At 41.4% G+C, this 25424-nt stretch overlaps 1 long non-coding RNA gene and 1 pseudogene across 1 annotated transcript in view; both read left to right on the forward strand.

Annotated features, from left to right (window-relative positions):
* LOC134807673 (uncharacterized) overlaps window positions 1–25424 on the forward strand; it is a 101544-nt gene that overhangs the window by 21818 nt on the left and 54302 nt on the right. The gene's annotated exons all lie outside the window — the stretch shown is intronic.
* On the forward strand, window positions 5237–7644 carry LOC107976571 (U1 small nuclear ribonucleoprotein C-like; annotated as a pseudogene).

Genomic DNA, 25424 nt, shown 5'->3' on the forward strand with positions numbered 1-25424 from the left:
TGATACTAGCTGTGGGTCTGTCGTATATGGCTTTTATTATGTTAACTTATACTCCTGCTATACTCAGTTTTTTGAGGGTTTTTATCATGAAGGAATGTTGAATTTTATCAAATCCTTTTTCAGTATCAATTGAAATAATCATATGGTTTTTATCCTTCATTCTGTTGATATATCATATTGATTGATTTGATATGTTGAACTTTCTTTGCAAAGCATTTGATATGTTAAGCCATTCTTGCATCCCAGGGATAAATCCTACTTGGTCATGATGAATGATCTTTCTAATGTATTGTTGAATTTGGTTTGCTATTATTTTGTTGAAAAAAATTGCATTAATATTTGTCAGAGATTCTGGCCTGCAGTTTCCTTTTATTGATATGTCTTTATCTGGTTTTGGTATTGGGGTAATGCCAGCCTCACAGAGTGAGTTTGGAAGTATTCCCTGCTCCTCTATTTTTTTGAAATAGTTTGAGTAGGATTGGTATTATTTCTTCTTTAAGTGTTTTGTAGAATTCATCAGTGAAGTCATCGGGTCCTGGGCTTTTCTTTACTGGGAGAGTTTTTGTTATGGCTTTGATCTCACTACTTGTTACTGGTTTGTCCAGGTTTTGGATTTCTTCCTGGTTCAATCTTGGTAGATTGTATGTGTCCAGAAATGAGTCCATTTGTTCTAGATTTTCTAATTTACTGGCATATAGTTGCTCATAGTAACTTCTAATGAACCTTTGAATTTCTGCTGTATTAGTTGTAATGTCTCCTTTTTCATTTCTGTTTTTATTTATTTGTATCTTCTCTCTTATTTTCTTAGTTAGTCTGGCTCAAGGTTTGTCAATTTTGTTTAACTTTTCAAAATCCAACTTTTTGTTTCATTGATCTTTTGTACTTTTTCACTTCGATTTCATTAATTTCCACTCTGATCTTTATTATTTCTTTTCTTCTACTAATTTTGGGTTTGGGTTGTTCTTGCTTTTCTCATTCCTTAAGATGCATCATCAGGTTGTTTATTTGAAGTTTTTTTTCTCTTTTTTTTTTCTGAGACTGAGTCTCGCTCTGTCGCCCAGGCTGGAGTGCAGTGGCACAATCTCGGCTCACTGCAAGCTCCACCTTCCAGGTTCATGCCATTCTTCTGCCTCAGCCTCCTGAGTAGCTGGGACTACAGGTGCCTGCCACTGCACCCAGCTAATTTTTTGTATTTTTAGTAGAGACGGGGTTTCACCATGGTCTTGATCTCCTGATGTTGTGATTCACCTGCCTCGGCCTCCCAAAGTGCTGGGATTACAGGTGTGAGCCACCGTTTTCTCTTTTTTTGATGTAGGCACTTATAGCTATAAACTTCCCTCTTAGTCCTGGTTTTGCCGTATCTCATAGGTTTTGGTATGTTGTGTTTCCATTATCATTTGTTTCAAGAAAATTTTCAATTTCCTTCTTAATTTCTTCATTGACCCACTAGTCATTCAGGAGCATATTGTTTAATTTCCATGTGTTTGCATAGTTTTCAAAATTTCTCTTGTTATTAATCTCTAGTTTTATTCCATTGTGGTCAGAGAAAATGCTTGATATTATTTACAATTTTTTGAATGTTTTAAGACTTGTTTTGTGACCTAACATATGGCCTATCCTTGAGAATGATGCATGTGCTAAGAAAAAGAATGTGTATTCTGAAGCCATTGGATGAAATGTTCTGTAAATATCTATTAGATCCATTCAGTCTATAGTGCAGATTAAGTCTAATGTTTCTTTGTTGATTTTCTGTCTGGAAGATCTGTCCAATGCTGAAAGTCAAGTGTCTCAAAGTCTCCAGCTATTATTGTATTGGGGCCTGTCTCTCTTTTTAGCTCTAATAACATTTGCTTTGTGTATCTGGGTGATCCAGTGTTGGGTACTTATATATTTAAAATTGTTATATCCTCTTGCTGAATTGACCCCTTTATCATTAGTGACCTTCTTTGTAGCTTCTTACAGTTTTTGTTTTGAAATCTATTTTGTCTGATATAAGTATAATTTCTCCCACTGTTTTCTGGTTTCCATTGGCATGGAATGTCTTTTTCCATCCCTTTATTTTTAGTCTATATGTGTCTTTATGGGGGAAGTGTGTTTCTTGTAGGCAGCAGATCAATGGGTCTTGTTTTTTTCATCCATTCAGTCAGTCTGTGTCTTTTGATTAGAAAGTTTAGTCCATTTACATTCAATGATGTTATTGATAAGTAAGAACTTACTCCTTCCATTTTGTTACTTGTTTTCTGATTATTTTATGGTCTTCTCTTCTTTCTTTCTTTCCTTTCTGTCTTCCTTTAGTGAAAGGTGATTTTCTCTGGTGATATGATTTAGTTCCTTGCTTTTTATTTTTTTGTCTCTGTTGTATGTTTTTTTGTTTGAGATTACCATGAAGCTTACAGATACTATCTTATAACCCATTATTTTAACCTCATAACAACATAACACTGTTTGCGTATTCAAGCAAAAAATAAAAAATATGATCTCTATGCCATAACTTTGTTTCCCTGATTTTTAACTTTTTGTTGTTTCTATTTATATCTTGTACTGTGATATGGAGTTAAAACCAGGTACTATGAGGGCTCACCTGATTTTTGGTTCTTTTGAAGGTGTTTTTTCTGTATAGATAGTTATTAACTTGGTGTCCTTGGATGGGTGATGATAGGTGGAGTCTTCTAGTCCGACATCTTGCTGCTCATCTTCCTTCTCCTGCTCCTCCTCCTTTATTTTCTTCTTATTGTTATTATTATTATTTCCCTTTACCAATTAGGAAACTGAAGCAAAAAAGGGGTTAAACAATTTATCTGTGATGGCACAGTTAGTAACCTTTAGAGCTGGGAGTCAAATCCAGGCATTTTGCCTCCAGTATCTGTGCTTCAAGTGCTCCATGGCTTCACTGCTTACATTCATAAATAATAGATTATTCTTCCTTAGGCTTGGGCTGGGGCTGCTTTCACATTTACAGTGCCATGAGGACTGGGGCAGGAAGAGAGTGACATAATTTCCACTGAAACCTTATGCTTGCTAATTTCCCACCTTTCCTCCCTTCTTCTCGAACAGATACCACGTCCTTGGGTTGGAGCCCCTTCTCTACCCACATTGGACATAGAATCACTTTTCCAATCAGGTGAAAAATGAAGGATGCCCTGGAATGAATTTGTGAAGGGGTGTGTGTGTGTGTGTGTGTGAGAGAGAGAGAGAGGAGACAGAGAGAGAGAAAGTGTGTATGTGCATGGTGGGGAGTTCCAGGTAGACAGAACTGTGAATGTAAAGCCTCTATTTTTGAGTCCACAGAAAGCATCTATTTCATGAGTATTATTCTACATAATACATTGAACACATTGTGTTAACTCATTAAGGCAAAGTAAAATTGCAAATTTTGTTCTTTAAAAAAATTATGATCCAATAAACTTCGTTAAAATCTTTTCTCTGCACCTATCAGAATTTGTAGGAGGCAAGTGCACGCAGTCACTGTCATGTGACACTTCTCTTGTACAAACTCCTCTTCCACTTTCTGTACAGGCACATAATAAAATTCTCTTTTCTCCATAATATATGAAACTGGGAAAGTACTGGTGGCATTTTGCAATATGGTATAACAACTGGTGAGTTTGGGAAGTAATGATGTAATTGAATTAGGCAACACTGCTAAAATCCTTATTTTTTCCCATGGAATTCTGCCAACATTTAATTTTCTGTAATTCTGCAGAAGTAATATGAAACAAAATTGGACTTTTTCATCAACTGGAGAAATTGAAACATGTTTATTTAATTGCTTTGGCATGCAAGATATTTTCTCAAGACTTTGAGTTAGAAGGGAGTCAGAAATTTTGACCCTTTTTTGAAATTCTTGAAAAAGCCCTCAAATTGTAGGAAAATGAAAGTGGTAAGTAAATGACCATTAAGGAATCATGAAGTGAGAGTTTCTAGAAAGTGAAGAATCTGGGTAAACCAAAGTTGTTCTTAATAACAGATTAGAGGCCACATGGCAATGATAGTAATAAAGCAGCAAGAATAATGCTGCCCCAGACACTCTCCGGCAGCTTCAGAGAGGTGGAATGATCTGAGCACTGAGAACATTTAAGTGTGGGAAACATTTTACTCCAGCTTTAACTTCTTAATACAAGCTCCAGTTCCACGTGTCCCACTCATGCCAACTGCCAGCACCACCAAAGCCCTTAAAAGTTTCCTTGTCTTAATGGCTTCCACTCTCCCCTCCTCTCAGGCACCCATCATCCCTGACTCAAACCTGTAGACAAGCCAGACCAAGTTACATCTCTTCAGAAAAGGAGCAGCTTGAACCATTCTACCCACTTCCAGCCTGGCTTCTAAATCTGGGGTCTCTTTGATAATACTCTCAGCCCAGTGGAGAGGAAAGTCTACTGGGGACAGCTAAAGTTTGGCCTACCCTTCCTAGCACAGCCAGTCCAGAAGCCATGGGCCTGGAGATGGAATGAGTCCAAGTTCTCCCAAAGGCTTTTGTTTGAGAAACACTGGCTTAACTATGAAACAGCATTCTCTGCTGAGCTGAGAAATAGCCCCCCTGCCACCACCACCCAGGGAAGTCCATAGTAAGAACCCTTAGGAAATGGAAGAGGAACAGGTTAGAAACCTAGGTGATTTTCAGGGGCGCTAAGTGGAAATCTTATATTTTTGTGATTACAAAAAATGTTTCAGTCACATTCAAGTTCATGTGTAGTCAGTGCCGAAATGGAGACATGAGGCCTTAAACTGGGATGCATGAAATCCTTGAAATTGTACATAAAAGTTTGTGGTTGGGGGGTGTGGGTGGGGTATGTGTAAGCATTTTTTGATAACTGAATCCATATCCTCCATTGATTTCTCAAAGGAGTCTGCAACACCTCCTTCACCTCCACTGCCACCAAAGTTAAGAACCAGTGACTTAAAGGGATTGTAGACTTTTCTTCAGCTGGAAAGAATCTTGGATGGTATTTAGTTCATTTTTGCTCCTTTAAAAATTTTTCTGACATAAAATTGAGTCTGATTAACATGGGCTGTTTTATAAATGTTGAAGTCTAGGCTTTTTCTCTTCTGAAACACCTTCCAGATGGGTCTTGGAACATGCCTTGTGATGACATCAAGTAGGGCTGTGGTGATGGATCTACCCATGTAGATGCATCCACACGTGATCGTCTACCCGTGTGTGCCGGAAGGGCTGCTGAGGGGGTGGCAGGCACACTCCTGTCCTCTGGTTTATTTTCATGTGTTTTAACTTGGAGCACAAAGATAGGATTGTGGTTCAGAACTCCATGCCCCTTCATTTCAAAGGGAACTAGTGAGATTCATCCTTATGAGAAGAACCTGGCAAGGCCCCACAAATGACTTCACTGTGATGATTTTCATGGCCCAACTTTACCCTGAATATTACACATTTATTTCTTTTGCTTTTATGCTTAAAGCAGCTCAACAATGCATAATTCAAGATGATTATGGCTTGCAAAACCCTGTTTTCTCAACACAAATACTTAAAAAAGAAATCAGCTTGATACTTGGCACCCTTCACTGCAGCTGGGGGGTCACTCCTCCCAAGTCAGGTGTTTTCATTCAGTGAATGGACGTTACATATGAAGAGCAGAATGAGAAAACCACAGAATTCTAATCTCCACAGGAAATTTCGCTGGGGTGAGATGGGAAGCAGAATAGTCAGTTGATTCTTTCAATGTCTAAGTTAGATGTGAGGCCTTCTTATTAAGTGGAGTAGAAAATACTTGGCAACCATTCGCTATAAGGGTGGAGGTGAGGGGAGAAGTTAAAGATGACTCCCAGGCTTCTGATTTGGTAACTGAGGCTCACGAATGGAAGAAACTTGGGGATATATAAATGGGTCCCATTATGGATATGTTGCATTTGGATCCAGGTGGGCAATTTGGTGTGCAGTTCAATATGAGGGTCTGAAGGAGTGGGTTGGGCTAGAGATAGGATTTGGGAGCTATCAGTAAACCTACAGCCTATGCACCACTGGGAGTTAAAGAAGAGAGTTTCAAAAAGGAGAGCAATGATGCCAAGTATCTCAGAGGAGTCAACTAAGAAAGAACAAACTATTCCCTGGGTTAAACAATGAGGAAGTCATTGATGACCTTAGGACAAGCAGTTTCTGTGAACTTGAAGAGGCAGAAGCCAAGTCATATCTGATGGAGGACCTCTCCAGAAGCCCAGATAAAAAGAAGACAAATTGGAGTGATAGCTGAAAGAGGAATGTAGAATGGTGAGAGTTTTACCTGTAATTTTTTAGATTTAAAGAGACTTGAACATGATGAGAAGAAACCAGAAGGACGGGAAAGTTGAAGAAACAGGAGAGCAAATGCATCATTGATGGAACAAATTCCTGGATGGATATGGAGAAGAGTAAATTCAAGAGCGGTGACACAAAGACAGTGGTGACACTGGCCTTGACACATTTGTCCTCCAAGACACCCGGGAAGGAAAACAGAGATGCAGATAAGCTTGTGAGTGGGGAGTGGGAACTGAGGAAGTTCATCCCTGGTCATCTCAGTTTTATCAGTTAAAGAAAGTAGGGGTACTTAGGATAGGCTAGGGAGCATGAGAAGAATGGCAAAAGTTTGGACCTATCATGGAGAAGAGGGGAAAAGGGTAACTGACCAGAGACACAGATACAGATGGCTAGAAGCACTGAGGACCAGATGAGACTGGAAATCCTAAATGTATAGTAGTAGCACCAGTCCACCTAGCTGTGTGTATTTCTCTGACACTTGGCTACCAGTGGGTAGCATGGAAGAAGATGGATATGTTTGGGTTAATCCAGGGTTGGAGATTTATAAGACAGGGTTAATAGAAGGGGGTAAAAGAGATAAGGAAGCTGGGTTTTCTCGGTAGAAAGTAGTTGAAGTGATAAGAATGGGACCTGGGCAGGAAAGGGAAGAAAATGAAACAGGAAAGGATGATACAAAACAGAAGACTAGGGTAAAATGAAGTATACAATTTGCTGAAGATCTTATGAAGATCAAAGAACAGGTATAATCAGAGTAGGGATGAAAAGTTCTAGAAAGACAGGATAGTATGGTCAGAGAATTCCTGGAATAAAATGTTGTGGTTTTTTTTTCCAAAAGATTTTACCACTATTTCCATGTTATACTGTAAGTTTGAAAAATGTATTACAAGGTCATCTCCAGGCGTTGTGGAATGGAGTGGCCAACCTCCTTCAGAGCAACATGCCCAAGTCTTATTGTGTCTACTATAATATGTAGCTCTCCCATGACTCTCCATCTGTGAGAAAGGCCCACTTCAGTGGTAGGAAACACAAAGAGAATGTGAAAGACTACTACCAAAAATGGATAGAAGAACAGACTCAGAACCTGATTGACTAAACAATGGCTTCATTTCAACCAGGAAAGATACCTCCTACTCTATTCTCTGCTCCTCCTCTGCAGGGGCAATGATACCCCCTCCCCCCAGCCTTCCAGGTCGTCTTTGCCCAAGTATAATGCCAGCACCCCATATGCGAGCCCTCCCATGATGCCAATGATGGGCCCTCCTTTTCATGGGATGATGCCAGTGGGACTTGCTCCTGGAATGAAGCCACTCATGGGAGGTCACATGTCAATGATAAGGCCTCCCGCCTGTCCCATGATGGTGCCTGCTTGGCCTAGAATGACTTGACCGGATGGTTAAGGATAGTGCAGAGGCCTTGTGTATCAGGTTTATATTACTTGTTCTACTTCACTAGGAGACCATGGTGCTGTGACTCTGGGTGTTTTCTTAACAGCACGATAAGGGAGACTTTCTCTCTTTTCTTATCAAAGAGAGAATAGTTTTGGAGGGGAGAAGTGGGACCAAAAAAAAGTAGTTTTTATTTGTATTGTGAAATGTGAAAATAAAATTGTTAACTCTTTTCATAAAAAAGCAACTACAACAACCAAAAAACCCCAAAAATGTATTACAAGTGAAAGTGTATATGTTTGGTAACTTAAATTTGTTATTTTGTATTATCTGTGCCTTTGGCTCTCTTCCATATGATAATCCCATTCTCTTTTCATTGAACTAGGAAAATGTAGATCAGGTCTTAAGAGGATCATATTTCTAATGCTTTCACTATTTTATATGTACAGTGATATTATTATTATTATTTTAAATAAAAACTCTTGAGAAAGAAGCTAGTGTTTTCTATTTCAGCTGTTTCAGCAGCTGTTGTAAAGATAAGCAAGCTTTCAATATACCTGCTTCCTCTGACTTTTCCTTTCCCCTAAATTTAAGTCGGTTATAGGAAAAAATATAACTTATAAAGCTGAGGAGGACAGATCACACCAATAGAACCCACATGACAGGTGACTAATGGTAACAAAGTGGACCCATGGGATGATAGGGAAAGATAGGGAGGCTGTGCATACCTTCATGACCTAGATTGGAAGCTGAGCCTGAAACCTGGTTAGATACATATGGGTTGGAGGTGCATTGCACATAAATGAAGTACTAGTCACTTCCATTCCATCTAAGGCTGCTTCAGCTGTACTTTTGGAAGAGATGTTAAGAATTAAATGTGTGCATTATTTAAACATAATTTGGTAGAAAAGCAAATATTTTATTTGTTATGCCTCATTTTGCTAAAATAAGTGTTTAGCAAGTGTGGAGGTTAGGTGAAAATGCAAATGGAATTATAGGTAATGGATTACAGTCCCATTTGTGGAGAATTCAGAATCCCATTTGTGGAGATGAAGAGAATTAAGAATTAAGAAATTTTATTAGTTAGTAGGACTAGGCTGCATCTCAAGAATTCTGTTCACTTGTGTTACAATGGACAGAATAAAGGTGGACTACCATGGTGTAGGGAGAAAACAGCAGAAGAAGAAACCAGCCAGGCGTGGTGGCTCACCCCTGTAATCCCAGCACTTTGGGAGGCCGAAGTGGGCAGATTACCTGAGATCAGGAGTTCGAGACCAGCCAGGCCAACGTGGTGAAACCTTGTATCTACTAAAAATACAAAAATTAGCTGGGTGTGGTGGTGGGCACCTGTTGTCCCAGTTACTTGGGGGACTGAGGCAGGAGAATCGCTTGAACCCGGGAGGCAGATATTGCAGTGAGCCGAGATCAAGCCACTGCACTCCAGCCTGAGTGACAGAACGAGACTCTGTCTCAAAAAAAAAAAAAAAAAAAAAAGCAAAACATTTATCACTGGGTTTGCTATCACTGGCTAGCTCAAACCAGCTAGCAAGAAGATTCTTGTTCCTTTGTCAAGCATATTCCTACAAGATTAAGAGTAGGGATGATGCCTTGTCAATAGGAAGTGCTTAGGTAAATTGCAAGTCTGTTCTCACCTTCTTTCCTTTGATGGAGAGTGTTTCTGGTTGCCACGTCTCATGACTTTAACATCATCTAATTCCCATGCCCATGCTCATCAAACCATCTGTTAGTGGTAATTTGCCTATGTAGACTTTTCTAAAAAAAAAGGGAAAGGTGTAGGGGTTGGCGCGGGGGCAATTCCTTGGCATGCTGACATGAATACTCCTGTTTGCTTAGCAATTTTGTCTGTCCTTGTAACTAACAGAATAACATTGTAGTTTATTTACCAGTTTATTGTGAGATGACTAATTAGGGTGAGTTGCTGCCGCCTGATTCTGATGAAATTGGGAAGGGAAACGTAAATTTCTTCACCTTTAAAGAAGATCAGCAGGCCTGGATTTTACAGTAGCACTGCCATTAGAGAAGCCCCATATGAGCTACTGCCAATCTCTGTCTTAGATATTTTTTTTCTCTCTCTCTCTTTTTTTGAGATGGAGTCTCGCTCTGTTGCCCAGGCTGGAGTGCAGTGGCAGCACGATCTTGACTCGCTGCAACCTCCACCTCCCAGGTTCAAGCAATTCTCCTGCCTCTGCCTCCTGAGTAGCTGGGATTACAGGTGCCCGCCACCATGCCCAGCTAAGTTTTGTATTTTTAGTAGAGACCAGGTTTCACCATGTTGGCCAGGCTGGTCTTGAACTCCTGACCTCAGGTGATCTGCCTGCCTCAGCCTCCCAAAGTGCCAGGATTACAGGCGTGAGCCACTATGCCTGGCCTTAGATTTTTTTTTTTGTCTATCTCAACAAATGTCATGTATGGCTTCTCAAATCATATGTTGTTACCTCTTATTCTGGTTTCAATACTAAAATTCCACTAAATTGCCTGTAATTCAAATATCCTAGACCTGGACAAGGGGCCCTGTTGTGAGGCAGTGGGGCTCAGGCTTCATTCCCATCCAGAATGCTTGTGACAATGCATATTCCAGGCTTCCCATAGAAATACTATGTCAGTACATTGAGGTAGAACCTGGATTCTGCACTTTTAGCATCACTGATTTTGATACACGGACTCGACAGACCACACTTTGAGAAACTTCTTTAGATTGAGGTGCTAGCTCATTTGTGACTATGAGCTCTAAAAGGGATATTTTCTGTTCCTGAGAGCCATGGGTTCCTTCCCTGACCAGAGTGAAGTTCAATGCACACAGAGAAAGGGAAGTTGGGGGAAATGAAGCCAATATGGAGTAACAAAGGAGAGAAAGAACTGGTGCTGGCCCCAGGAAGAAGCTGGAAGATTTTCTGCAAGAACTCAAGCTGTTTGCCTAGGGGACTGGTTCTGGTCATGGGGCGAGACAATTTTGTCTTCCTGACAGGTGGGATCTGTTGCCACACTCCTTTGCACAGAGGCAGACTTCAAGTTTTATGGGATTTTTAATTTGGCAAAGACTTCTTTGGCAAAGGTCAGAGACTCCCTCAAGCTGTCCCAAATCATGGTGGTAACATGTTGCGTTCTAAACATGCATGTGACAGTAGGCCTTCTTTCTCTTGTTCTAGAGACCAAAAATGATAGGGATTTCTCATCCATATCTAGTGCTGGAAATCTTTATTACACTTGGCAGTCTGATCCAGAGAACTGTAGAATGCTAGAACTAGGGCCAGTTCACGGAGTCTGGTTGAGCCCCTCCTTGTTTTAAAGATGCAGAAACAAAGGTAGAGGAAGGATGCATAATTCACCAAAGTCAAACAAACTCTTAGAGCAAGAGCTGGGACTAGAAGGTCTCCTGACGTCAGTGCCGAGAACTCCACTTTCTGCTCCCAAACCACAACTATGAGATTCTCCAAGATCCCCAAGTGTCTTCTGAATCAGCACAGAAACAGTTAGATATGTTGTTTTGATAATTAAGCATATTTTGTCATACGGGTGACAGATACTATCCACTGCTTTGCAGTTCGATTTTGTCCATTTAACTACATAATTCCTCACTGGCATAAAAAACCCATTTGTGTGTGTGTGGCTGTTCTCATCAGTGACTCTTCCAAGGTAGCATTTCTCCTAAACAAAGTGCAATCATCATCTAGTGGCTCAATGATAGCAATACAATTTCCTGCAAAAGCTTTGTATGTAGTCCCTATGGAATTGGAGATGTTTCATGACCTGGAAGAGAAACTTCTGGATCATCAGGTCCAATACCTTCATGTTACAAGTGGGTAAAATGAAGCTCCAGAGGGTGAAGTGACTTGCTGAAGCCCTCATAGTAGGCCAGTGGGGGTCAGGAGGAGCCCTTGACCACACTGAGTACACACATTGGCATTACCTGGTCCCATGCTCTTGCAGTACAACACGTGCTCCTGAAAGGCAGGGAGGTGTCGGGACTCTGGAGTGCCTGGCCCAATGCCGGACGCACAGTAGTGCCCAATGCCTATGTGATGGGTGAGTGAGCCCTTCATGACCAGCCTTGTTTGCCAGCCTCTGTTGTTTCTTTCATATGCCATCAGGCGAAAGCAGTTCTCCCCACAAAGGAGGCCCCATCAATTTGGTGGAGGTGGAGGTGGCTGGTTGGGGTTGGACACCTGCTTCAGTCAAGTCTGCTGAACAGTGTAGTGGCTTCCAGCTGGCTAGGGGGTGCTTTCTGCCTCACCTGCAGCCTCATACTTCTGCACCCTTTCTAGTTGAGAATCTCTTGCCCAGGACACTTTTGTGTTCAGAGTGAATTTCCTGACAAGTAGCAAATTTAAGTGTCCCCTGCCAGAAGCGCACTGAGCATGCAGAGCCCCATCCCTTTTATTTTTAATGTGCATCAGTATGAGGCAGTCCCAAAGAGGGTGCTCTGGGCAGAGCTCAGCAAACATCAGGCCTGTGGAAGAGGCCTCAGCAACACAGCTCTGGAAGGGGGTGGGAACAGGCAAGAGCTTTGAAAGGTTGCAGATGGTGAGGGTGCCAGGGTGACAGACTGTGGGTGGCAGTTTTCTTTGTATTCCAAATAGGCTGAGGATTTTCTCTCCTTTCACTGTAATCCCTGGAAGAAAATGGGGACAAGAAGAGTAGCAGGCAGAGGCAAATTTCTTATCCTGGGGTCCGTGGATGGGCTTCCAAAGAGGCTTGAGTATTGAAGCCCTTGGAATTTGTATAGAATTGTATAAATTTTGTGTCCATGTATGTTTTTCATAACAGAAGGTTTCTTTTATCAGCTCCTTAAAGGAGTACATGACCCAAACATGTCAAGATCCACTGGTGTAAAGATCAAATCCATCTCTAAGCTCTTTAGAATGAATCAATTGTCTCATTCTGGAGGAAAAGATTCAACCACAGTTCTCATTTCTCCTGCTACCCTTCTCACCCATACCTGATATCATTTTTAAAAGGATGTGTGCACATAGAAAACAAGTACATAAGGAAAATCCTACTTTCTTTTATAACGGGTACATATTTAAGTTCCAAACTGAGGCATGCAGAAAATATGTTTCTTTTTCTTTTCTAAAATTCACACTGATTTCTGTTTTGAGCCCCCATTCTGTTTATATGGCAGAGACTTAATCTTGATGTTAGGGATTTTCTATTACTCTCTCCATCCCAGGGGATTGTGTCTCAGTTCTGAGCTGGGGCACCAGATGTAATAGGAAACATCCCGTCTTCTATGCCTTTGGTCCACCAAGGCATCTGCTGAGATCCAACCTTCATGCCATTGGGTCCTTAGCTGTGGACCATACGTGTCACACTGAGCTGTCCATCTGCTGGTCCTGGCCTCAGCACACTTCCCACAAACATCAGGCCTGTCGGAAGACATCCTTAGCCATGGACCACACGTGTCACCCCTGAGCTGTCCATCTGCTAGTCCTGAGCTCAGCAGATCTCCCACTATCTTTACGATGAGTCTCCGGAGCTGCATGGGGCTCTGCATAAGCTAAAGCTTCACAGTCTTGCTGTCTTCCCAGGCCCCTTTGGCCCAGGAAAGGGGGTACAGGGCTCTTCTTGTTCAGGTCCACCATATATTTTTTCAAGAAGAAGGTGGAAAGTTTCGGTTGGTGCAAACCTTTCTGATTTCAAATGTTGGAAATCAATTTATTTTGGAAAAGTATCACCGCAGGGCCAACAAAACACATCTGTGACTCAGTTTTGCCCTAAGCACTACCACTTTGCAGCCTCTGTCCTAAAGGCTTAGAATTCTAGAAGCCAAAGCAGGGGTGACACCCCTCTTTTTAAAAATTTTACTTTAAGTTCTGGGATACAGGATGTGTGCAGAATGTGCAGGTTTGCTATATAGTTATACATGTGCCATGGTGGTTCCTGCACCTATCGACCCATCATCTAGGTTTTAAGCCCCACATGCATTAGGTATTTGTCCTAATCCTCTCCTTCTCCTTGTCCGCCACCCCCAACAAGCCCTGGTGTGTGCATTCATGTGTTCTCATTGTTTAACTTGCATCCATGTGTTCTCATTGTTTAAATCCCACTTATGAGTGAGAACATGCAGTGTTTGGTTTTCTGTTCCTGTGTTAGTTTGCTGAGGATGATAGCTTCCAGCTTCATCCATGTCCCTGCAAAGGACATGAACTCATTCTCTTTTATGTCTGCATAGTATTCCATGGTGTATATGTACATTTTCTTTATCCAGTCTATCATTGATGGGCATTTGGGTTGGTTCCATGTCTTTGCTATTGTAAATAGTGCTGCAATAAACATACATGTGCATGTGTCTTTACAGTAGAATTATTTCTATTCCTTTGGGTATATACCCAGTAATGGGATTGCTGGGTCAAATGGTATTTCTGGTTCTAGAAACCTGAGGAATCACCACACTGTCTTCCACAATGGTTGAACTAATTTATAATCCCACCAACAGTGTAAAAGCATTCCTATTTGTCTGCAGCCTCACCAGCATCTATTGTTTCCTGACTTTTTAATAATTGCCGTTCTGACTGGCATGAGATAGACACCCTTTTTTTCTGCTTTCAAATGTGTCATATCTCTTCCCAAGGCCATAAACTCAGAATTGTCTACTTACTTGAACAGAAGCAAAGGGCATAGGGGAGATATCTGGGGGCAAAACATTGGTTACTATTTCTAATTTATTATCCTTCTACACCTTGATATTGAGCTTGTAAAAACAGATTCTATATTTTGAAAAAGTAAGCTTCTTCCATATCCAAGAAAAAAGACTTGTAATTGGACATGTTTTTCAATAAAGTAATCCTACAAAGCAAATGTTTTCTATGGAATTGTAGAGCTTTATATTGGGTCTCTTGAATGATTTTTAAATGCAATCCCGGAGACTGGGTTATATAAATGAGACAACTGAAGCCCAGAGAGGTAAGTTGCTTGGCCTTGGTCACCTAGCAAGTCACTGCCAGCCAGACATGCAGTCTCTCTCAACTGTTTGTCTAGCACCTCCTCCCAGACAAGCCAAGGCCCATGGCACTACGCTCTGCTTGGAGTGAAAGTCGGATGTGGCATGGGAATGAGGGCGATGGTGGAATGCAGCACTTAAAGCCAAGTTAGGAAGACCCAAGAGGCAATGGCCCCAGGAGAAGTCAAGTCAAAGGGCACTGACAGCCCAAAGGCAGCCACCCCCAAAAGGGACCCAGGAAAGAGGAAGAATCAATGGACAGGCACCAGGTCAGAAACCAGGGAAATCAGCCCAGCAAACATTGGGCAGGACCCAGAGCTGTCATAGGACCCGAGGCTTTCTGTAGGGGGGCGGAGGCCTTGGGAAGATGAGTGGAAAGGCCCGTCAGTGAAACCAAAGCAACGAGGACACTTCGTACCATAGTTAGGAGGTGCCTCAAAGGGACACTTCTGCCAGAAAGATCTTAAAATAACTTCAAATTCCATTACTCTTCTTCTTAAGACTATCTAGGAATTTCCTGTTGCCTATAGGATAAAATTCTAATTTCAAGCTTGTCCAACCCGTGGGCCGTGGGCAGCATGCAGCCCAGGATGGCTTTGAATGTGGCCCAACACAAATTTGTAAACTTTCTTAAAACATTATGAGATTTTTCTGCAATTTTTTTTTTGGCTCATCAGCTATCATTAGTGTTAGTGTGTTTTATGTGTGGCCCAAGATAATTCTTCTTCCAGTATAGCCAAGGGAAACCGAAAGATTGGATACCCCTGTTCTAACTCTTTGTATGCCACATTCTTTATTCACCATGTACATTTCTAGTATCTTTCAATACCATTACCCAACCTTTTGATGCTCTAGCCCAAAGTGGTTTTTCACCCCAGTGGTTTTTCAGCACTATCACGACTTTCTAAGGTGCAGGAGAACCATGCAGAAGACTTGAAAAGACAGATTGCCGGATCTCCAACCCGAGTTTCTAATTCAGTAGATCTGGAGTGGGCCCTGAAAATCTGTATTTCTTCTGGGTTCCCAGGTGATGCTGATGGTACTGGCACCATACTTTGAGAACCACTGTTCTATCCACTTGCTAGAATGTGCTGTGGGCCAGCAGCATCAGCATCACCTGGGAGCTTGTTAGAAATGCAGGTTCTCAGGCCCACCCCAGGCCTATTGGATTAGAATTTATACGTGTATATATATATGTATATATAAAATTTCAATGGCTTTTGGGGTTTGGGGTTGCATGGATGAATTATATAGCAGTGAATTCTGAGATTCTAGTGCACTTATTATGCGAGTATTGTACATTGTTTTTTATCCCTCACCTCCCTCCCCCTTCTGAGTCTCCAAAGTCCATTATATCACTCTGTATGCATTTGCAAACTCATAGCTTAGCTCCCACTTATAAGTGAGAACACATGGTTTTTGGTTTTCCATTTCTGAGTTACTTCACTTAGAATAATGGCCTCTAACTCCATCCAAGTTGCTACAAATAAAACATTATTTTGTTCCTTTTTATGGCCAAACAGTATTCCATGGTGTATATATACCACATTTTCTTAATCCATTCATTGGTCGATGGACACTTAGTTTTTTCCATATCTTTGCAATTGTGAATTGTGCTGCTATAAACATACATGTGTGTGTCTTTTTCATATAATAACTTCTTTCTCTTTGGGTAGATACCCAGTAGTGGGCTTGCTGGATTGAATGGTAGATCTACTTTTAGTTCAAAAGATCCTCAGGTGATTCTTATATTAAAATTTGAGAAGTACTGTTCTATACTGTTCTAGCCTAATTATTCTTGACTGTGGCTGCACCTTAGAACCACCCAGTGAGTCTTTTTTTTTAGATGGAGTCTCGCTCTGTCGCCAGGCTGGAGTGCAGTGGAATGATCTTGGCTCACTGCAACCTCCGTCTCCCAGGTTCAAGCAATTCTCCTGTCTCTGCCTCCTGAGTAGCTGGGACTACAGGCATGTACCACCACGCCCAGCTAATTTTTTTTATTTTTAGTAGAGATGGGGTTTCACCATGTTGGCCAGGATGGTCTCGATCTCTTGACCTCGTGATCCGCCTGCCTCGGCCTCCCAAAATGCTGGGATTATGGGCGTGAGCCACCACACCCGGCCCAGAGAGTCTTAAAATTTTATGCAGGACTGGGCTTCACCCCCAAAAGATTCTAGTTTAATCGAGCTGGTGGTAGGGTCACGGTGTCTGTCATTTTGAAAGTTCTCCTGGTAATCTTAATAAGCAGCAAGATGTGTATTAAGGACTGCTGCAGCCTCACAGAACAACCACCTCTCTCCAAACCATGCAGCTGCTCTCCCTGTCTTTATTCTGCACATGCTTTCCCCACAGCCTGCAACAAAACTTCTACTCATTCTTCACAACCCAGGTTACCAAATCTCCTCTGGGAAGATGTCCCTAGAGTTTTTTCCAGCAGAGTTAACTCTTTCCTTTGTTTGAGTTCACTCTTTGTGTGTACTCGGTTATAGCATAGATTATATTGAATTGTAATTATGTATCTTTAACGTCTTTTTTCCTCAGTAGGGAAAACTAAGTTGTGACTATCTTTGGGACAGAGAATCTGGCTTATTTACTTTTTTTTAAACTGCAGAACTTTTTATATAGTTGGTTCTCTATAAATAATTGATGATTGAATGAACGAGTTAAGTCAAGCTTTGACCAATCCAAGTAAGTGTCCTTCAGGTGTCCTCAGTCCTCCAAGCATCTGCACCAGAAAGTTACCCCCAACCCTACCAACTCTTTACAGTCCACACAAAGAAAACAAAAGAAGGCCAACAAGCAAACAACAAACACCCCAGAAACAGATGTGTGCATAATAGTACACGTCCTGGCTACCACAGAAGAAATATCAGGAAGAGATTGTAAGATCCATAAGGGCAGGAATTTTTTGTTGGTTTTGATCTTTGCTGTATTTCCAGCACCTAGCCAAGTGCCTGGCCTACAGAAAGTGCTAGATTGAATGACAGATGTTGAATAAATGGATCATTATAATACAGTTTTCCTGTCTCCTCTTCCTTTCTCCTTCATCACTCAGTCCATGACACTGGTCTCTGTTTTGAATGCTGCACTTATGCCAAGACAGGCTCAATAGGAGCTCCCTTTAAGGATGCTCTAGTTTTAAAATGTTTCTGATTGATATGGTTTGGATCTGTGTCCCTAGCACATCTAATATCGAATTGTAATCCCCAGTGTTGGAGGTGGGGCCTGGTGGGAAGTGATTGGATCCTGGGAACAGGGTTCTCATGAATGGTTTAGCACCATCACCCCTTGGTACTGTACAGTGAGTGAGTTCTCACAAGACCTGGTTGTTTGAAAGTGTGTAGCACCTCCCCACCAACCCTGGTTCTGTTCCTGCCATGTAAGATGCCTGCTCCCACTTTGCCTTCCACCATTAGTAAAATCTCCCTGAGGCCTCCCCAGAAGCAGATGCTGCCATGCTTCCTGTGCAGCTTGCAGAACCATGAGCTAATTAAATGTCTTTTCTGTGTAAATTACCCAGTCTCAGGTATTTCTTCATAGCTGTGCGAGCTGACCATGGTATTTGCAGGCAAAGTTTGAATCAATTTCCGGTAATATCCTGTGTGCCTCCTAGAGATACATTAAACTTTCAGACTGGATATAATATAGTGTGAGGATTTTAACTTTTTTTCACTATTGACCCTTACCCCAACACACACACACACACACACACACACACACACCCTCTGAGGGAAGCGCCTGAGTCATTATGCATCAAGCAAAACTCAGGCTTGGTAAGCTGGAACTCCACAACAAGGTCCTCCCTGAAGTACTCAGAAGCACCTCTGCCCAGGGCTGAATCAGCACTGAATCTGATGATCTCTTGATGGCTGCTTGTCTTGCTGAATAGCTGACAGACAGTAACAGAATTTTAGAGCTGGAAGAAGTCTTAGAGATCATCTGGTTTAACCCCACATATTTGATGGATGAGGAGGCTGAGATTCAGAGACATATCACACCCCCAAAGTAACACAGCTCATTAGTTGCTGAATAAGAGCATCAGCTTGTCTCCTAGCTTCTGGTCATCTGTATTTTCTGTTTACCTTATTACCAGCTGTAAAATCTGCCTTATGCTGTGTCTAAATCATTGAATGTAGGAATGGAAAGTTAATCTCTGTTCATTATGATCACAAAAGAATGTTTTTTCTCTTCTTCTTTTTTCTTCTTTCTTCTTCTTCTTCTTCTTCTTTTTTTTTTTTTAACAGGGTCTCTCTCTGTGTTGCCCAGGCTGGAGTGCAGTGGCGTGATCACTGCAGCCTAGACCTCCTGGGTTCAAGCAATTCTCCCATCTCAGCCTTCCAAGTAGCTGGGACCACAGGCATGTGCCACTACACCTGGCTAATGTTTTTATTTTTTGTGGAGATGGGGTCTCCCTATGTTGCCCAGCCTCAAAAAAAGGATTTTGAAGGAGAGTTATGATCCCTCAAAAATCAGTCCCTTCTGGTTATGAGTGAGGTTAGACATGCATTGGTCTCATTTTGAAAAAACAGATGGTGACAGGGATTATTTATTTATTTAGGTATCCAGCTGAAGGCATTAGCCTACATTTAAGTTTTTCTCAAAAGCTTTTTCCAGGTTTAGATCTTCACAAAGAAATAAAACCAAAACACTTATGTCTTAACCGAGCTGATTTACCCACTGTCTTCCAAATACACTTTATATCTGTAGAATATCCTTTTCTCCCTAATCCAATACTTCTGTCCTCACTGACCTCTACACAGTCACATCCTACATGATTTTCCAAACCCAGTTAAATTTCCTCTATTTTTCAAATGTACTCTTGACCATCTGCCTTGCCTGGAATAATATCTTCTCTTTTTTCTTTAACATTTTAAGAGAATTTAATAGTTATAATGTATTTTTATTTTGTTGTATGTTAGAAAATATATATTACTAGCATATCATACTCATTTCACAGCTTTTTTAAAAAGGTGATTTAGTTGAAGATTGTAGTAGTTCATTATTGCTACAAAACCTCAAAACTTCATGGCTTAATGTATCAATATTTCATTGAGCTCATGATTCTATGGGTCAGTAATTTAGGCTGGCGTTAGTTGGGCAGGTCTTTTGATTTCAGCTGGGTTCTTTCCTGTGTCTGGGTCAGCTGCAGGTTAATTAAGTGGTTCTGCCTCTGGGGATTGGCTGGCTATCAGCAAGAGCCCCTCCCTACCTCTCCACAAGGCCCTTAAACCTCCATCAGATTTGCCATGCTTAACACAGCACCTGGTTCATACTAAGTGATATTATTATTGTTTTTAGCCTTTCCAGGAATATAGTTCACTTTTTCAATCTTTATACTAACACAAAAGTCAAACACAGACTAACATGAATCATAGCTCTTACCCCATACCGAATTTTCCTGAAGATTTAAAGGATACAGACAAGCACCAGGCATAGCCAAAATAATTTTTTTTCCTAGAGGAGACCGAAACCATCAGAAACTTGCAAAAATTTGCCTAAGTGTCCCTTTTTTTGTTTTTGCACATTGGATTTTGGTTTTGATTTTGAATTAACCTACGAGTTTTAAACAAAGCATATAGAAATTTTATTTACAAATAGAGCCATTTTGGTTTTTAAGCACTTTTATTTATACTCCATCAATTACACACTGATTGGAAGGTGTTTATGTGAGTACCCCTTATTCTCCAGCCAGCTACACTCCTTAAATCTGTACATTCAGGGTGTGTTTACACCTTGATCTTGGACTTCCCAGTTTCCAAAACTATGATAAATAACTGTCTTTTGTTTAAACCACTCATTCTATGGTAATTTGTTATAGCAGCCCAGCTGACTAAGACAGTCACTGTCTTGAAAACATTATGAGGCAATGTAGTGTAATGCTTACAAATAGGAGTTCTGGAGGCAGGAAAATCTGAGTTCAAAATCTGGCTCTGCCATTTACTAGCTGTATCATTTTGGGCAAGTTACTTAACCTGTTGTGCCTCAATTTCTTCATCTGTGATATAGGAATAATAATAATGTTTACATCATGGGCTTATAAGTGTTCAAAGAAAGAATGCACACAAAGTGCTTAACACACTGCCTTATAAATGATAAGCACTCTATGAATGCAAACTTATAATGACAACAATAGTTATTAGCCTTACCCTAAAGAGGAGAGTTTTGGGAAGGTGGGACCAATAAACTGTGTGGCATAAAGGTCAAGTATGATAAGAACTGAAAAGTGCCAATATGTATAGCATCTAGAGGGTCTTTCATGGTACCAATGGATGGGGGTGAAGTCAAAGCCGTCATGCAGTGAGGGGCTGAGGAAATGGAAAGTTAAGAAGAGAAAGCAGGTGGGTAAGGTGTTGGTTCTGGCAAGAGAGTCTTTGAAGGAGGGATAATTGGGCAATATTGTATCTACTCTATACCCTTTACCTCTACATGCCATGGGTGCCAGGGTGCCAACTTACAAGGGCAGTATATCAGCAACTCCCCAGACCTGTGCAGGAGAGTCTGTCTTTTTTTCTGTCTAGGTTGGTGTGCTTCTAACCCTTTCTTGTAAGAAAAAATTTTAAAACCCAAACTTCTATTTCTGGCTTCTCTGTAGTTTCTTAAATTACAACTTTAAATATGTAAAAGTTTCCAGTATACATAGCAAGGTGATGCAATAAATAAATTAAAAAAGAAGCTGATTTGTGAGAAAGAGAGGAGATTAGCAACAAGCTAGAAATTCACAGCTGATGTGGCAATGAATAGTGGAGTCTTCAAGCATTTGGGGGAATCCAGTGCAGGTCAAGGATGGTGGATTCTGAAGTTTTAATATTGCATGCTAAAGTGCAAACCCATTTGGCACATGACCAAATATCAGTATGGATAAAATTCAGTAGCTGATGTTTATATTTTTCTTGCACTCATTGGAGGATTTGTCTGTGTAGCAATAAACTTTCCAAGACAGAATGGTAGGGAAGATGCTTGAATTTGTAATTTATTGTTATTCTACTTAAGCATGTGTTTTATGCCAGCAGTCATGCTTTATGCAAGACCTTTTTGAATAATTTCAGTTCACCAGTCAGAAGGAAGATAATTACTCAAGGGTAAGGACCATGGTTTCTACTTCCCTCCAACTGAGCTGAATGCTGCATCTTTACCTAAAAGAGTATCTGGATGTATACAGAGCCAAGGAGATTCTTAGTTCTCCCCATTGGGGATTCTTATGGAAGCTTTAGTAAGTTGTTGCTGTGGAAAAGTAGAATGGGCCCATATTGGAGTCACAAAGTCCAACATAAAATCCTAGCTCCATTATTTACTGTGTATGATATGGTTTGGCTGTGTCCCCAACCAAATCTCATGTTGAATTCCCATATGTTGTGGGAGGGACCCAGTGGAAGGTAATTGAATCATAAAGGTGGGTATTTCAGTGCTGTTCCTGTGAATAAGTCTCACGTGATCTGATGGCTTTATAAGGTGGAGTTTCCCTGCACAGGTTCTCTCTTTGCCTGCTGCCATCCATGTAAGACGTGATTTGCTCTTCCTTGTCTTCCACCATGATGGTGAGGCTTCCCCAGCCATGTGGAACTGTAAGTTCATTAAACCTCTTCCTTTAGTAAATTGCCCTGTCTCGGGTACATCTTTATTAGCAGTGTGAAAACAGACTAATACAGTAAATTCGTACCACAAGAGTGGGGGCACTGCTGAAAAGATACCCAAAAATGTGGAAGCAACTTTGGAACTGGGTAACAGGCAGAGATTAGAACAGTTTGGAGGGCTCAGAAGAAGACAGAAAAATGTGGAAAAGTTTGGAACTCCTAGAGACTTGTTGAATGGCTTTGAACAAAATGCTGTTAATGATATGGATAATGAAATCCAGGCTGAGGCAGTCTCAGATGGAGATGAGGAACTTGTTGGGAACTGGAGCAGAAGTGACTCTTGTTATGTTTTAGCAAAGAGACTTGCAGCATTTTGCCCCTGCCCTAGAGATTTGTGGGACTTTGAACTTGAGAGAAATGATTTAGGGTGGAAGAAATTTCTAAGCAGCAAAGCATTCAAGAGGTGACTTCGGTGCTGTTAAAGGCATTCAGTTTTATAAGGGAAGCAGAGCATAGAAGTTAAGAAAATTTGCAGCCTGACAATGCAATAGGAAAGAAAATCTTATTTTCTGAGAAATTCAAGCTGGCTACAGAAATTTGCATAAGTAACGAGGAGCTGAATGTTAATCCCCAAGACAATGGGGAAAATGTCTCCAGGGCATGTCAGAGGTCTTCACGGCAGCCCCTCTCATCACAGGCCCGGAGGACCTAGGAGGAAAAAATGGTTTAATGGGTCAGGCCCAGGGTACCTGTGCTGTATGCAGCCTACAGACTTGGTGCACTGCATCCCAGCCACTCCAGCCATGGCTGAAAGGGGTCAATGAAGAGCTTGGGCTGTGGCTTCAGAGCTTGGCAACTTCCACATGATGTTGAGTCTGTGAGTGCACAGAAGTCAAGAATTAGGGTTTGGGAACCTCCACCTAGATTTCAAATGTATGGAAACACCTGGATGCCCAGGCAGAAGTTTGCTGCAGGGGTGGGGTGCTCATGGAGAACCTCTGCTAGGGCAGTGTGGAAGGGAAATGTTGGGTCAGAGTCCCCACACAAAGTCCCTACTGGGGCACCACCTAGTGGAGCTGTCCTCCAGACCCCAGAATGGTAGATCCATTGACAGCTTGCACTGTGTACCTGGAAAAGCCACAGACACAACACCAAACCATGATAGCAGCCAGGAGGGAGGCTGTACCCTGAAAAGCCACAGGAGCAGAGTGGCCCAAGACTGTGGGAACCCACCTCTTGCATTAGCATGACTTGGATATGAGACATGGAGTCAAAGGAGATCATTTTGGAGCTTTAAGATTTGACTGTGCTGCTGGATTTCATACTTGCATGGAGCCTGCAGCCCCTTTGTTTTGGCCAATTTCTGCCATTTGGGACAGCTGTATTTACCCAATGCCTGTACCCCCACTGTATCTAGGAAGTAACCAACCTGCTTTTGATTTCACAGGCCCATAGGTGGAAGGGACTTGCCCTGCCTTGGATGAAATTTTGGACTATGGACTTTTGAGTTAATGCTGAAATGAGTTAAGACTTTGGGGCACTCTTGGGAAGGCATGATTGGTTTTGAAATGTGAGGACATGAGATTTGGGAGGGGCCAGGGCCAGAATGATATGGTTTGGCTGTGTCTCCACCCAAATCTCATCTTGAATTCCCACATGTTGTGGGAGGGACCTGGTGGGAGGTAACTGAATCATGAAGGCAGGTCTTTCCAGTGCTGTTCTCATGACAGTGAATAAGTCTCATGAGATCTAATGGCTTTATAAGGCAGAGTTTCCTGGCACAAGCTCTTTGCCTGCTGTCATCCATGTAAGTTGTGACTGGTTCCTTCTTGCCTTCCACCATTATTGTGAGGCTTCTCCAGCCATGTGGAACTGTTAAGTCCATTAAACGTCTTTCTTTTGTAAATTCCCCATCTTGGGTATGTCTTTATCAGCAGTGCGAAAATGGACTAATACAGCGTGACTGGGTTATCACATGCCCTCTGTAAGCCCCATTTCCTTATCTGTGAAATGGGGCAGTTCTTAATATATCAACCTCATGGATTGTTATGCAAATGAAATGAGAGGCTTAGTGTCTGGAATGCTGAGGTTTCAGTAAGTTCCTCCTGAATTTGGATTCCTAACACATCTCTACTTTCTATTCAACAGATATTTTTGAATTATTCCTGTAAATATAAACTGTGATAACCTCTAATTTCCATCCCAAAGATGGAGGGGGTTATCTGTTCACAGTTATTGCCACAGTTGTACAGCAGAACATGACTGTGAAGTGATGTGACTGAGCTGCTCTGGAAGTCAGAACCCCTGGTTGTGCCTTTAACTCACTGAGTGACCTTGAAAATGACATGGATTTCTGAGCCTGCTTCCTGATTTGTAAATTATGCCTGAAGACAGGTGGTAGCATAGGATAAATAAATTCTAAGTTTTCTTCTGCCTTCGATATTCCTGATCTAGACCAGTAATTTCTTTCCACCATACTGAGCTATTGAGTCATACTTATTGCTCATGGCAGTTCATTAAGAAGCATTATTATCCAGTCATTATTATTACCAATAATGCTAAATGATTCCCCTGGAAGAACTTAGCAGCTAATGAAATTATCCACAACAAATGAATTTGCTAACTAAAATGTGTTGCAGTCCTCTGAAAAAAAGAATTTGCTTTATTATAATTAAAATTTATTTTTAAAAAGTCATTATCATTCAGTTTCTGAACTGTATGTGCATGTATATTTATTGATATACAGATAAACAGATTTTTGCATTCCATACAAACAACTATTAAATAGGGTCAAACATGAGCACGAGCTATTTGGACATTTGAAGAAACGTGGAAGGGGCTGTGTTCTTGTCATTCTGTGATGTTGTTCAGTACTGCTGTCCTAAAATATGCCTTTGCCTACAAGGATCCTGCAGGCTAATTTCAGCAGCTGGGAACCTGCCCAGACTGTCACCGGTTTTTAGGTATGCTGCCGCAGGCAGTCACCAGCAAGCATCTGTTCCCAGATCTAGGGGGAGTTTGCAGTGTGGCATGATCCCCGGCCCCAGTATGGAACCTAATGGAAAGTGATAAGTCATAGACACAGATCCAAATATTTTTGTTAGAACAAATGTGAGACTTGTTTAAAAGTTGTATTCACACACACAAAAGAGAGTTACCTTGATCCCACAGGCGTCAATGCTGTTATTATTCTGGACCAACTATTGATACAGACTAGCAGGGAATTGCATATGGGGGTTCCTGGAGGCTGCTTGGTATCACAG

This window comes from Pan troglodytes, chromosome 11 (assembly GCF_028858775.2).
Source record: "Pan troglodytes isolate AG18354 chromosome 11, NHGRI_mPanTro3-v2.0_pri, whole genome shotgun sequence".
Taxonomy (NCBI): Eukaryota; Metazoa; Chordata; class Mammalia; order Primates; family Hominidae; genus Pan; species Pan troglodytes.